The sequence below is a fragment of the Cervus canadensis genome, chromosome Y (assembly GCF_019320065.1).
Source record: "Cervus canadensis isolate Bull #8, Minnesota chromosome Y, ASM1932006v1, whole genome shotgun sequence".
NCBI lineage: Eukaryota > Metazoa > Chordata > Mammalia > Artiodactyla > Cervidae > Cervus > Cervus canadensis.
Genome location: NC_057420.1, coordinates 4,697,916 through 4,712,336, shown reverse-complemented (window position 1 = coordinate 4,712,336; position 14,421 = coordinate 4,697,916). Strand labels below are relative to the sequence as shown.

Here is a 14,421-nt window from a genome sequence, read left to right as displayed (position 1 = left end):
GCTCACACACTAGAGCATACCCAGAGGGGAGAAACGCTATGTTTGCAGGGAGTGTGGGTGAAGCTTCAGTTAGAAGTTAGTTCTCAGAGATCAGAGGACACACTGGGGAGTAGCCCTATGTTTGCAGGGAGTGTGGGTGAAGCTTCAGGTAGAAGTCAGGTGTCATCACAGACCAGAGTACACCCGCCGGGGAGAACCCTGTGTTTGCAGGGAGTGTAGGCAAAGCTTCAGGTAGAAGTCAGGTCTCAGAGACCACAGGACACACGGGGGAGAGCCCTACGTTTGTAGGGTGTTGGGTGAAGATTCAGATAGAAATCGGTTCTCAGAGGCCAGAGGACACAAAGGGGAGAAGCCCTGTCTGGGGGTGGGGGGCGAAGGGCTGTGGGGTGTGGGTGACGGTTCAGTGTGAGTTCCAATCTCCTCAGAATCCAGAAGCACACAGGGGACAAGCCCCATGTTTGTGGGGAGTGTAGCCAAACGTTCAGTCAGCAGTTCCATCTCATCAAACAACAGACGACAGACACAGGGACGAAGCCCTGTGTTTGTGGAGAGTGTGGGTCATGTCTCAGAAGTCAGGTGTCGTCACACACCAGAGTACACACAGAGTGGAGAAAGCCTCTGTTTGCAGGGACTGTGGGTGAAGCTTCAGTTAGAAGTCAGTTCTCATTAGAGACCAGCGACAGTCAGGGGAGAAGGCCTGTCTGTCGAGGGTGTGGGTGAAGCTTCAGTGTGACGTCCAATCTCATCAGAGTCCAGGAGACACACACACGGGAGGAGCCCCATGTTTGTGGGGAGTGTGGGCAAAGTCTCAGTCAGAATTCCCCTCTGATCAGGGAAGCCGCACGCAGGGGAGAAGCCCTACGTTCGTGGAGAGAACGGGCGAAGTTTGAGTCAGAAGCCAGGTGTCCTCACACAGCAGAGGACACACACCAGGGAGAAACCCTATGTTTGTAGGGAGTGTGGGTGAAGCTTCAGCTAGAAGTCAGGTCTCATTAGAGACCAGAGGACACACAGGGGCGAAGCCCTTTTTGTTTGTGAGTGGTCTGGGTGAAGCTTCAGTGTGAGGTGCAGTCACATTAGACTCCAGAAGACACACACGGGAGACGCCCCATGTTTGTGGGGAGTGGGGGCAAACTTCCAGTGAGAAGTCCTATCTCATCAGACAACGCAAGACACACACAGGGGAGAAGGCCTATGTTTGTGGAGAGAGTGGGCAAAGTTTCAGTCAGAAGTTCCATCTCATCCAATAACAAAGGACAGACTTAGGGGAAAAGCCCTGTGTTTGTGAAGAGTGTGGGCGAAGTCTCAGTCAGAAGTCAGGTGTCCTCACACACTAGAGTACACACAGAGAGGGGAAAGGCTATGTTTGCAGGGAGTGTGGGTGAAGCATCAGTTGGAATGCAGGTCTCACAGGCCAGAGGAAACACAGGCGAGCGCCCTGTTTTGGGGTGTGTGGGTGAAGCTTCAGTGTGAGCTGCAGTCTCATCAGACTCCAGAAGACACAGACAGGGGAGAAGCCCCATGTTTGTGGGGAGTGTGAGCAAAGTTTCAGTCAGAAGGCAGGTGTCTTCACACAGCGAAGGACACACCCCGGGGAGAAACACTATGTTTGCAGGGAGTGTGGGTGAAGCTTCAGGTAGAAGTCAGGTCTCAGAGACGAGAGGACACACAGCGGAGAAGCCCTACGTTTGTAGGGAGGGTGGGTGAAGATTCGGTCAGAATTCAGTTTTCAGAGGCCAGAGAACACACATGGGAGAAGCCCTGTCTGTGGGGGGTTTGGGTGACGGTTCAGTGTGAGTTCCAATCTCATCAGACTCTAGAAGACACAGAGAGGGGACAAGCCACATTTTTGTGGGGAGTGTGTGCAAAGTTTCAGTCAGAAGGCAGGTTTTCACACAGCAGAGGACACACCCCGGGGAGAAACCCTATGTTTGCAGGGAGTGTGCGTAATGATTCACTTAGACGTCAGTTCTCAGAGCCCAGAGGACACACAGGGGAGAAGCCCTGTCTTTGGGCGGTCTGGGGATGGTTCTGTGTGAGGTCCAATCTCATCAGACTCCAGAAGACACACAGATGGGACAAGCCCCATGTTTGTGGGGAGTGTGGGCAAAGTTTCAGTAAGAAGTCAGGTGCCAACACACACGAGCACACACACAGGGGAGAAATCGTATGTTTTCCAGGAGTGATGTGAAGCTTCGATTAGAAGTCAGTTCTCATTAAAGACCAGAAGACACACAGGGAGAAGCCCTTTTTTTGGGTGGATGTGGTGAATGTTTGGTGTGAGGTCCAATCTCATCAGATTCCAAAAGACACACACAGGGGAAACTCCCGTGTTTGTGGAGAGTGTGGGAGAAGTCTCAGAAGTCAGGTGCCCTGACACAACAGAGTACACACAGAGGGCGAGAAACGCAATGTTTGCAGGGAATGTGGGTGAAGCTTTAGTTAGATGTCAGTTCTCAGAGACAAGAGGACACACAGCGGAAAGCCCTGTTATGGGGAGTGTGGGTGAAGCTTCAGTGTGAGTTCCAATCTCATCAGAGTCCAGAAGACACACACACGGGAGAATTCCCATGTTTTGCAGAGTGTGGGCAAAGTTTCAGTCCGAAGGCAGGTGTCTTCATATACCAGAGGACACACACCGGGGAGAAAACCTATGTTTGCAGGAAGTGTGGGTGAAGATTCAGGTAGAAGTCAGGTGTCATCAGATACCAGAGGCCACATACGGGGAGAACCCTGTGTTTGCAGGGAGTGCGGGTGAAGCTTCAGTTAGAAGTCAGTTCTCAGAGACCAGTGGACACACAGGGGAGGAGCCCTATGTTTGCAGGGAATGTGGTGAAGCTTCAGTTAGAAGTCAGTTCTTATTAGAGACCAGAAGACACACAGGGGATTCGCCCTGTTTGTGGGGGTTGTGGGTGATGCTTCAGTGTGAAGTCCAAAGTCATCAGACTCCAGAAGAGACACACAGGTGGAGAACTCATGTTTGTGCGGAGTATGCCCATGTTTCAGTGAGAAGTCCCATCTCACCAGACAACACAAGACGCACACAGGGGATAAGCACTGTGTTTGTGGAAGGTGTGCGCAAAGTTTCAGTGAGAAATCTCATCTCATCGGACAATGCAAGACACAGACGTTGGAGAAGGCCTATGTTTGTGTAGAGAGTGGGCAATGTTTCAGTCAGAAGTTCCATCTCATCAAGTAACAAAAGACAGACTTAGAGGATAAGCCCTATGTTTGTGGAGAGTGTGGGCAAAGTCTCAGTCAGAAGTCAAGTGTGCTCACACACTAGAGCATACCCAGAGGGGAGAAACGCTATGTTTGCAGGGAGTGTGGGTGAAGCTTCAGTTAGAAGTTAGTTCTCAGAGATCAGAGGACACACTGGGGAGTAGCCCTATGTTTGCAGGGAGTGTGGGTGAAGCTTCAGGTAGAAGTCAGGTGTCATCACAGACCAGAGTACACCCGCCGGGGAGAACCCTGTGTTTGCAGGGAGTGTAGGCAAAGCTTCAGGTAGAAGTCAGGTCTCAGAGACCACAGGACACACGGGGGAGAGCCCTACGTTTGTAGGGTGTTGGGTGAAGATTCAGATAGAAATCGGTTCTCAGAGGCCAGAGGACACAAAGGGGAGAAACCCTTTCTGGGGGGTGGGGCGGAAGCGGGGGGCTGTGGGGTGTGGGTGACGGTTCAGTGTGAGTTCCAATCTCCTCAGAATCCAGAAGCACACAGGGGACAAGCCCCATGTTTGTGGGGAGTGTAGCCAAACGTTCAGTCAGCAGTTCCATCTCATCAAACAACAGACGACAGACACAGTTACGAAGCCCTGTGTTTGTGGAGAGGGTGGGTCATGTCTCAGAAGTCGGGTGTCGTCACACACCAGAGTACACACAGAGTGGAGAAAGCCTCTGTTTGCAGGGACTGTGGGTGAAGCTTCAGTTAGAAGTCAGTTCTCATTAGAGACCAGCGACAGTCAGGGGAGAAGGCCTGTCTGTCGAGGGTGTGGGTGAAGCTTCAGTGTGACGTCCAATCTCATCAGAGTCCAGGAGACACACACACGGGAGGAGCCCCATGTTTGTGGGGAGTGTGGGCAAAGTCTCAGTCAGAATTCCCCTCTGATCAGGGAAGCCGCACGCAGGGGAGAAGCCCTACGTTCGTGGAGAGAACGGGCGAAGTTTGAGTCAGAAGCCAGGTGTCCTCACACAGCAGAGGACACACACCAGGGAGAAACCCTATGTTTGTAGGGAGTGTGGGTGAAGCTTCAGCTAGAAGTCAGGTCTCATTAGAGACCAGAGGACACACAGGGGCGAAGCCCTGTTTGTGAGTGGTCTGGGTGAAGCTTCAGTGTGAGGTGCAGTCACATTAGACTCCAGAAGACACACACGGGAGACGCCCCATGTTTGTGGGGAGTGGGGGCAAACTTCCAGTGAGAAGTCCTATCTCATCAGACAACGCAAGACACACACAGGGGAGAAGGCCTATGTTTGTGGAGAGAGTGGGCAAAGTTTCAGTCAGAAGTTCCATCTCATCCAATAACAAAGGACAGACTTAGGGGAAAAGCCCTGTGTTTGTGAAGAGTGTGGGCGAAGTCTCAGTCAGAAGTCAGGTGTCCTCACACACTAGAGTACACACAGAGAGGGGAAAGGCTATGTTTGCAGGGAGTGTGGGTGAAGCATCAGTTGGAATGCAGGTCTCACAGGCCAGAGGAAACACAGGCGAGCACCCTGTTTTGGGGTGTGTGGGTGAAGCTTCAGTGTGAGCTGCAGTCTCATCAGACTCCAGAAGACACAGACAGGGGAGAAGCCCCATGTTTGTGGGGAGTGTGAGCAAAGTTTCAGTCAGAAGGCAGGTGTCTTCACACAGCGAAGGACACACCCCGGGGAGAAACACTATGTTTGCAGGGAGTGTAGGTGAAGCTTCAGGTAGAAGTCAGGTCTCAGAGACGAGAGGACACACAGCGGAGAAGCCCTACGTTTGTAGGGAGGGTGGGTGAAGATTCGGTCAGAATTCAGTTTTCAGAGGCCAGAGAACACACATGGGAGAAGCCCTGTCTGTGGGGGGTTTGGGTGACGGTTCAGTGTGAGTTCCAATCTCATCAGACTCTAGAAGACACAGAGAGGGGACAAGCCACATTTTTGTGGGGAGTGTGTGCAAAGTTTCAGTCAGAAGGCAGGTTTTCACACAGCAGAGGACACACCCCAGGGAGAAACCCTGTTTGCAGGGAGTGTGCGTAATGATTCACTTAGACGTCAGTTCTCAGAGCCCAGAGGACACACAGGGGAGAAGCCCTGTCTTTGGGCGGTCTGGGGATGGTTCTGTGTGAGGTCCAATCTCATCAGACTCCAGAAGACACACAGATGGGACAAGCCCCATGTTTGTGGGGAGTGTGGGCAAAGTTTCAGTAAGAAGTCAGGTGTCATCACACAGGAGCCCACACACCGAGGAGAAATCGTATGTTTGCAGGGAGTGTGCGTAATGATTCACTTAGACGTCAGTTCTCAGAGCCCAGAGGACACACAAGGGAGAAGCCCTGTCTTTGGGCGATCTGGGGATGGTTCTGTGTGAGGTCCAATCTCATCAGACTCCAGAAGACACACAGATGGGACAAGCCCCATGTTTGTGGGGAGTGTGGGCAAAGTTTCAGTAAGAAGTCAGGTGTCATCACACAGGAGCCCACACACCGAGGAGAAATCGTATGTTTGCAGGGAGTGTTGATGAAGCTTCAGGTAGAAGTCAGGTGTCGTCATACACCAGAGTACACACACTGGGAGAACCCTGTGTTTTCAGGGAGTGTGGGTGAAGCTTCAGGTAGAAGTCAGGTCTGAGAGACCAGGGGACACACAGGGAAGAAGCCCTACGTTTGTCGGGAATGTTGGTGAAGCTTCAGTTCGAAGTCAGTTCTCAGAGACGAGAGGACACACGGGGCAGAAGCCCTGTTACTGGGGCTTGTGGGTGAAGCTTCAGTGTGAGGTCCAAAGTCATCAGACTCCAGAAGACACACACAGGGCAGAAACCCCATGTTTGTGGGGAATGTGGGTAAAGTTTCAGTGAGAAGTCAGTTGTCATCACACAGGAGCACACACATGGGGAGAAATCGTATGTTTGCAATGAGTGTGGGTGAAGCTTTGGCTAGAAGTCCGTTCTCATTAAAGACCAGAGGACACAGAGGGGAGAAGTCCTGTTTGTGGAGGGATGTGGGTGAAGCTTCAGTGTGAGGTCTAGTCTCATGAGAAAGAAGACACACAGGGGAGAAGCGCCGTGTGTGTGGAGAGGGTGGGCGAAGTCTCAGAAGTCAGGTGTGCTCACACAACAGAGTACACACAGAGGGGGAGAAAGGCTATGTTTGCAGGGAGTGTGGGTGAAGCATCAGTTGGAATGCAGGTCTCACAAGCCAGAGGAAACACAGGCGAGCGCCCTCTTTTGGGGTGTGTGGGTGAAGCTTCAGTGTGAGCTGCAGTCTCATCAGACTCCAGAAGACACAGACAGGGGAGAAGCCCCATGTTTGTGGGGAGAGTGTGCAAAGTTTCAGTCAGAAGGCAGGTGTCTTCACACAGTGAAGGACACACCCCGGGGAGAAACACTATGTTTGCAGGGAGTGTGGGTGAAGCTTCAGGTAGAAGTCAGGTCTCAGAGACGAGAGGACACACAGCGGAGAAGCCCTACGTTTGTAGGGAGGGTGGGTGAAGATTCGGTCAGAATTCAGTTTTCAGAGGCCAGAGAACACACATGGGAGAAGCCCTGTCTGTGGGGGGTTTGAGTGACGGTTCAGTGTGAGTTCCAATCTCATCAGACTCTAGAAGACACAGAGAGGGGACAAGCCACATTTTTGTGGGGAGTGTGTGCAAAGTTTCAGGCAGAAGGCAGGTTTTCACACAGCAGAGGACACACCCCGGGGAGAAACCCTATGTTTGCAGGGAGTGTGCGTAATGATTCACTTAGACGTCAGTTCTCAGAGCCCAGAGGACACACAGGGGAGAGGCCCTGTCTTTGGGCGGTCTGGGGATGGTTCTGTGTGAGGTCCAATCTCATCAGACTCCAGAGGACACACAGATGGGACAAGCCCCATGTTTGTGGGGAGTGTGGGCAAAGTTTCAGTAAGAAGTCAGGTGCCAACACACACGAGCACACACACAGGGGAGAAATCGTATGTTTTCCAGGAGTGATGTGAAGCTTCGATTAGAAGTCAGTTCTCATTAAAGACCAGAAGACACACAGGGAGAAGCCCTTTTTTTGGGTGGATGTGGTGAATGTTTGGTGTGAGGTCCAATCTCATCAGATTCCAAAAGACACACACAGGGGAAACTCCCGTGTTTGTGGAGAGTGTGGGAGAAGTCTCAGAAGTCAGGTGCCCTGACACAACAGAGTACACACAGAGGGCGAGAAACACAATGTTTGCAGGGAATGTGGGTGAAGCTTTAGTTAGATGTCAGTTCTCAGAGACAAGAGGACACACAGCGGAAAGCCCTGTTATGGGGAGTGTGGGTGAAGCTTCAGTGTGAGTTCCAATCTCATCAGAGTCCAGAAGACACACACACGGGAGAATTCCCATGTTTTGCAGAGTGTGGGCAAAGTTTCAGTCCGAAGGCAGGTGTCTTCATATACCAGAGGACACACACCGGGGAGAAAACCTATGTTTGCAGGAAGTGTGGGTGAAGATTCAGGTAGAAGTCAGGTGTCATCAGATACCAGAGGCCACATACGGGGAGAACCCTGTGTTTGCAGGGAGTGCGGGTGAAGCTTCAGTTAGAAGTCAGTTCTCAGAGACCAGTGGACACACAGGGGAGGAGCCCTATGTTTGCAGGGAATGTGGTGAAGCTTCAGTTAGAAGTCAGTTCTTATTAGAGACCAGAAGACACACAGGGGATTCGCCCTGTTTGTGGGGGTTGTTGGTTAAGCTTCAGTGTGAGGTCCAGTCTCATCAGACTCCAGAAGAAACGCACTGGTGGAAGCCCCATGTTTGTGCGGAGTGTGGGCAAAGTTCCTGTGAGAAGTCCCATCTCACCAGACAACACAAGACACACACAGGGGATAAGCCCTGTGTTTGTGGAAATTGTGTGTAAAGTTACAGTGAGAGGTCTCATGTCATCAGACAACACGAGACACACCCAGGGGAGAAGGCCTATGTTTGTGTAGAGAGTGGGCAAAGTTTCAGTCAGAAGTTCCATCTCATCAAATAACAAAAGACACACTTATGGGAAAATCCCTATGTTTGTGGAGAATGTAGGCGAAGTCTCAGTCAGATGTCAGGTGTCCTTACACACTAGAGTACACACAGAAGGGAGAAACGCTATGTTTGCAGGTTGTGTGGGTGAAGCTTCAGTTAGATGTCTGTTCTCAGAGACAAGAGGACACACAGGGGAGAAGGCCTGTTTCTTGGGGTTGTGGGTGAAACTTCAGTGTGAGGTTTAATCTCATCAGACTACAGAAGACACACACAGGGGAGAAGCCCCATGTTTGTGGGGAGTGTGGGCAAAGTTACAGAAGAAGTCAGGTGTCATCACACACGAGCACACAGAGCGGGGAGATATCGTATGTTTGCAATGAATGTGGTGAATCTTGAGTTAGAAGTGAGTTCTCATTAAAAACCAGAGGACACACAGGGGAGAAGGCCTATTTGTGCGGGGGTGGGGTGAAGCTTCAATGTGAGGTCCAGTCTCATCAGACTGCAGAAGACACATGCAGGGGAGAAGCCCCATGTTTGTGGAGAGGGTGAGCGAAGTCTCAGGAGTCAGGTGTCCTCACACAACAGAGTACACACAGAGGGTAGAAATGCTATATTTCCAGGGAGTGTGGGTGAAGCTTCAGTTAGAAGTCAGGTCTCACAGACCAGCGGACACACAGGGGAAAGCCTTGTTTGTCGGTGGTGTGGGTGAAGCTTCAGTGTGAGTTCCAATCTCTTCAGACTCCAAAAGACACACACAAGGGAGAAGCCCCATGTTTGTGGGGAATATAGGCAGAGTTTCCGTCAGAAGGCAAGTGTCATCACACATCAGAGTACACACACCGGGGAGAACCCGGTGTTTTCAGGGAGTGTGGGTGAAACTTCAGGTAGAAGTCCGCTCTTAGAGACCAGAGGACACACAGGAGAGAAGCCCTATGTTTGCAGGTAGTGTGGTGAAGCCTTAGTTAGAAGTAAGTTCTCATTAAAGTCCAGAAGACACACAGGGTAGAAGCCATGTTAGTGGGGGGTGTGGGTTAAGCTTCTGTGTGAGGTCCAGTCTCATCAGACTCCAGAACAAAACTCAGGGTCGAAGTCCCATGTTTCTGGGGAGCGTGGGCAAAGTTTCAGTGAGAAGTCCCATCTCATCAGAAATCACAAGACATACACAGGGGAGAAGCCCTTGTTTGTGGAGAGTGTGGGCAAAGTTTCAGTCAGAAATCCCATTACATCAAAAAACAGAAGACACACACAGGGGAGAAGCCCTATGTTTGTTGAGAGTGTGGGCGAAGTCTCAGAAGTCAGGTTTCCTCACACACCAGAGTACACACAGAGGGGAGAAACCCTATGTTTATAGGGAGTGTGGGAGAAGATTAACTTAGACGTCAGTTCTCATTAGAGACCAGTGACAGTCAGAGGAGAAGGCCTGTTTGTGGAGGGTGTTGTTGAAGCTTCAGTGTGAGGTCCAATCTCATCAGACTCCAGAAGACACACACAGGGGTGAAGCCCAATATTTGTGGGGAGTGTGGGCAAAATATCAGTCAGAAGTCCCCTCTCATCAGACAAGACACACACAGTGGAGAAGACCTATGTTTGTGGAGAGAGTGGGCGAAGTTTCAGTCAGAAGCGATGTGTCCTCACACAGCAGAGGACACACACTGGGGAGAATCCCTATGTTTGTAGGGAGTGTGGGTGAAGCTTCAGTTAGAAGTCAGTTCTCATTAGAGACCAGAGGACACACAGGGACGAAGCCCAGTTTGTGAGTGGTCTGGGTGAAGCTTCAGTGTGAGGTCCAGTCTCATCAGACTCCAGAGACACACACAGGGGAGAAGCCCCATGTTTGTGGGGAATGGGGGCAAGCTTTCAGTGAGAAGTCCCATCTCATCAGACAACACAAGACACACACAGGGGAGAAGGCCTATGTATGTGAAGAGAGTGGGCAACGTTTCCGTCAGTAGTTCCATCTCATCACATTACAATAGACACACTTAGGGGAAAAGCCTTATGTTTGTGGAGTGCGTAGGCGGAGTCTCAGTCAGAAGTCAGGTGTCCTCACACACTAGAGCACACACAGAGGGGAGAAATGCTATGTTTGCAAGGAGTGTGGCTGAAGCTTCGGTTAGAAGTCAGTTCCCATTAAAGACCAGAGGACACACAGGGGAGAAGTCCTCTGATTGCAGGGAGTGTGGTGAAGCTTCAGTTAGAAGTCATTCTCATTAGAGACCAGAAGACACACAGAGGAGAAGCCCTATTTGTGGGCGGTGTTGGTGAAACTTCAGTGGAGGTCCAGTCTCATCAGACTCCAGAACAAACACACAGGGTGGAAGCCCCATGTTTGTGCCGAGTTCGGAAGTTTCAGTGAGAAGTCCCATCTCATCAGACTGCAGAAGGCACACACAGAGGAGAAGCCCCATGTTTGTGGGGAGTGTGGGCAATGTTTCAGTAAGAAGTCAGGTGTCATCACACAGGAGCACACAGAGTGGGTAGATATCGTATGTTTGCAAGGAGCGTGGGTGAAGCTTCGGTTAGAAGTCAGTTCTCATTAAAGACCAGAGGAGACACAGCTAGAAGCCCTGTTTATGGGAGGGTGTGGGTGAAGCTTCAGTGTGAGGTCCAGTCTCATCAGCCTCCAGAAGACACACACAGGGGAGAAGCCCCGTGTTTGTGAAGAGGGTTGGCGAAGTCTCAGAAGTCAAGGGTCCTCACACAACAGAGTACACAAAGAGGGGGAGAAAGGCTATGTTTGCAGGCAGTGTGGGTGAAGCTTCAGTTAGAAGTCAGTTCTCACAGATCAGAGGACACACAGGGGAAAGACGTGTTTGTGCGGGGTGTAGGTGATTCTTCAGTGTGAGTTCCAATCTCATCAGACTCCAGAAGACACACACAGCAGAGAATCCCCATGTTTGTGGGGAGTGTGGGCAATGTTTCAGTCAGAAGGCAGGTGTCTTCACACACCAGAGGACACACACCGGGAAGAAACCCTATGTTTGAAAGGAGTGTGCGTGAAACTTCAGTTAGAAGTCAGGTGTCCTCACACACCAGAGTAGACAAACCGGGGAGAACCCTGTGATTGCAGGGAGCGTGGGTGAAGATTCAGTTAGAAGTCAGTTCTCAGAGGCCAGAGGACATACGGGGGAGAAGCCCTACTTTTGTACAGAGTGTGAGTGAAGATTGAGTTAGAAGTCAGTTCTCAGAGGCCAGAGGACACAGAGGGGATGAGCCCTGTCTGTGCGGGTCTGGGTGATGGTTCAGTGTGAGTTCCAATCTCATTAGACTCCAGAAGACACACACAGAGGACAAACCCCATGTTTGTGTGGAGTGTGGGCAAAGTGTCAGTCAGAAGTCCCATTTCATCAAACAACTGACGACACACACAGGCAAGAAGCCCTATGTTTGTGGATAGTGTGAGCGACGACTTAGAAGTCAGGTGTGCTCACACACCACAGTACACACAGAGAGGTGAAACCGATGTTTGCAGGGTGTGTGGGTGAAGCTTCAGTTAGAAGTCAGTTCTCATTAGAGACCAGCAATAGTCAAGGTAGAAGGTTTGTTTGTGGAGGGTGTGGGTGAAGGTTCAGTGTGAGGTCCAATCTCTTCAGACTCCAGAAGACACACACAGGGCAGAAGCCACATGTTTGTGGGGAGTGTGGGGAATCTTTCTGTCAGAGGTCACATCTCATCAGACAAGACACACACAGGGAGAAGCCCTATGTTTGTGGAGAGAGTGGGCGAAGGGTCAGTCAGAAGCCAGGTGTCCTCACACAGCAGCAGATACACCCGGGGAGAAACCTATGTTTGTACGGAGTGTGGGTGAAGCTTCAGTTAGAAGTCAGTTCTCATTAGAGACCAGAGGACACACAGGGGCTAAGCCGTATTTGTGAGTCGTCTTGGCGAAGTTTCAGTGTTAGGTCCAGTCTCATCAGGCTCCAGAAGACACACACAGAGGAGAAGCCACATGTTTGTGGGCAGTGGGGGCAAACTTTTAGTGAGACGTCCCATCTCATCAGACAACACAAGACACCACAGAGGAGATGGCCTCTGTGTAGAGAGTGGGCAAAGTGTCAGTCAGAATTTCCATCTCGTTAATTTACAAAAGACACACACAGGGGAGAAGCCCCAAGTTTGTGGAGAGTGTGGGCGAAGTCTCAGAAGTTAGGTTTCCTCACACACCAGAGTACACACAGAGGGGTGAAACCCTGTTTGTAGGGAGTGTGGCTAAAGCTTCAGTTAGAATTCAGTTCTCATTAGAGACCAGCGACAGTCAGGGGAGAAGGCCTGTTTGTGGAGGGTGTGGGTGAATATTCAGTGTGAGGTACAGTCTCCTCAGACTCCAGAAGACACACACAGGGGAGAAGCCCTATGTTTGTGTGGAGTGTGGGAAATATTTCAGTCAGAGGTCCCATCTCATCAGAAAAGACACACACAGGGAGGAAGCCCTATGTTTGTGGAGAGAGTGGGTGAAGTTTCAGTCAGAAGCCAGGTGTCCTCACACAGCAGAGGATACACACCAGGGAGACACCATTTGTTTGTAGGGAGTGTGGGTGAAGCTTCAGTTAGAAGTCAGTTCTCATTAGAGACCAGAGGACACACAGGGGTGAAGCCATGTTTTTGAGTCGTGTTGGCGAAGCTTCAGTGTGAGGTCCAGTTTCATCAGGCACCAGAAGACACACACAGGGGAGAAGCCCCATGTTTGTGGGGAGTGGGGGCAAGCTTTCAGTGAGAAGTCCCATCTCATGAAAACACAAGACACGCACAGGGGAGAAGGCCTATGTTTGTGTAGAGAGTGGGCAAAGTGTCAGTCAGAATTTCCATCTCATTAATTTACAAAAGACACACACAGGGGAGAAGCCCCATGTTTGTGGAGACTGTGGGCGAAGTCTCAGAAGCCAGCTCTCCTCACACAACAGAGTACACACAGAGGGTAGAAACGATATGTTTGCATGGAGTGTTGCTGAATCTTTAGGTAGAAGTCATTTCTCACAGACCAAAGCACACACAGGGTAATGCCCTGTTTGTGGGAGGTGTGGGTGAAGCCTCAGTGAGTTCCAATCTCATCAGACTCCAGAAGACACACACAGAGGAGGAGAAGCTCCATGTTTGTGGGGAGTGTGGGCAAAGTTTCAGTCAGAAAGCAGGTGTCTTCACAAGCCAGAGGACACACAACGTGGAGAAACCCTATGTTTGCAGGGAGTGTGGATGAAGCTTCAGTTAGAGGTCAGGTGTCATCCACACCAGAGTACACACACTGGGGAAATCCCTGTGTTTGCAGGGAGTGTGGGTGAAACTTCAGGTAGAAGTCAGGACTCAGATATTAGAGGAGACACAGGGTAGAAGCCCTATGTTTTTAGGGAGTGTGGTGAGGTTTCAGTTAGATGTCAGTTCTCATTAGATATCAGAAGATACACAGGGGAGAAGCCCCATATTTGTAGGGAGTGTGGGCAATGTTTCACTAAGAAGTCAGTTGTCATCACACACGAGCACACACACCAGGGTGAAATTGTGTTTGTAAGGAGTGTGCGTGAAGCTTCGGTTAGAAGTCAGTTCTCATTAAAGACCAGAGGACACACAGGAGAGAAGTCCTGTTTGGGGGGGGAGGGTGTGAGTGAAGCTTCAGTGTGAGGTCCAGTCTCATCAGACTTCAGAAGACACACACAGGGGAAAAGCCCTATGTTTGAGGGAGTGTGTTGAATCTTCAGTTAGAAGTCAGTTCTCATTAGTCACCAGAAGACACACAGGGGAGAAGTTTTGTTTGTGGGGGGTATGGGTGAAGCTTCAGTGTGAGGTCCAGTCTCATCAGACTCCAGAAGAAACACAAGGGTGGAAACCCCATGTTTGTGCGGAGTGTCGGCAAGGTTTTAGGGAGAAATCCCATCTCATCAGACAACGCAAGACAGACACAGGGGAGATGCCCTGTGTTTGTGGAAAGTGTGGGCAAATATTCAGTCTGAAATCAGGTGTCATCACACTCCGAGGACACACACTGGGGCGAAACCCTATGTTTGAAGGGACTGTGGGTGATGATTCATTTAGAAGTCAGTTCTCAGAGGCCAGAGGACACACAGGGGAGAAACCCTGTTTGTGGGGGTTGTGGGTGAAGCTTTCGTGTGAGGTCCAATCTCATCAGACTCCAGAAGACACACAGAGGGGACAAGCCCCATGTTTGTGGGGAGTGTGGGCAAAGGTTCAGTCAGAAGTCCCATCTCATCAGACAACACAAGACACACAGGGGACAAGCTCTGTTTGTGGAGAGTTTGGGCTAAGTTTTAGTCAGAAGT

General features: G+C 50.8%; 2 long non-coding RNA genes across 3 annotated transcripts; both read left to right on the top strand.

Annotated features, from left to right (window-relative positions):
- The first annotated feature begins 1,035 nt into the window (after positions 1 to 1,035).
- LOC122436467 lies at positions 1,036 to 13,982 on the top strand. Of its 2 annotated transcripts, XR_006268016.1 has the most exons (4): positions 1,036 to 3,421; positions 4,254 to 4,655; positions 4,899 to 6,204; positions 13,767 to 13,982. It is a non-coding gene; the product is annotated as an uncharacterized LOC122436467 (long non-coding RNA). The 2 variants fall into 2 exon arrangements; XR_006268015.1 differs by having other exon boundaries at positions 4,254 to 6,204; positions 13,767 to 13,981.
- LOC122436471 lies at positions 6,280 to 9,798 on the top strand. Its single transcript, XR_006268021.1, has 4 exons — positions 6,280 to 6,528; positions 6,853 to 8,287; positions 9,016 to 9,036; positions 9,115 to 9,798. It is a non-coding gene; the product is annotated as an uncharacterized LOC122436471 (long non-coding RNA).
- Positions 13,983 to 14,421: the final 439 nt, after the last annotated feature.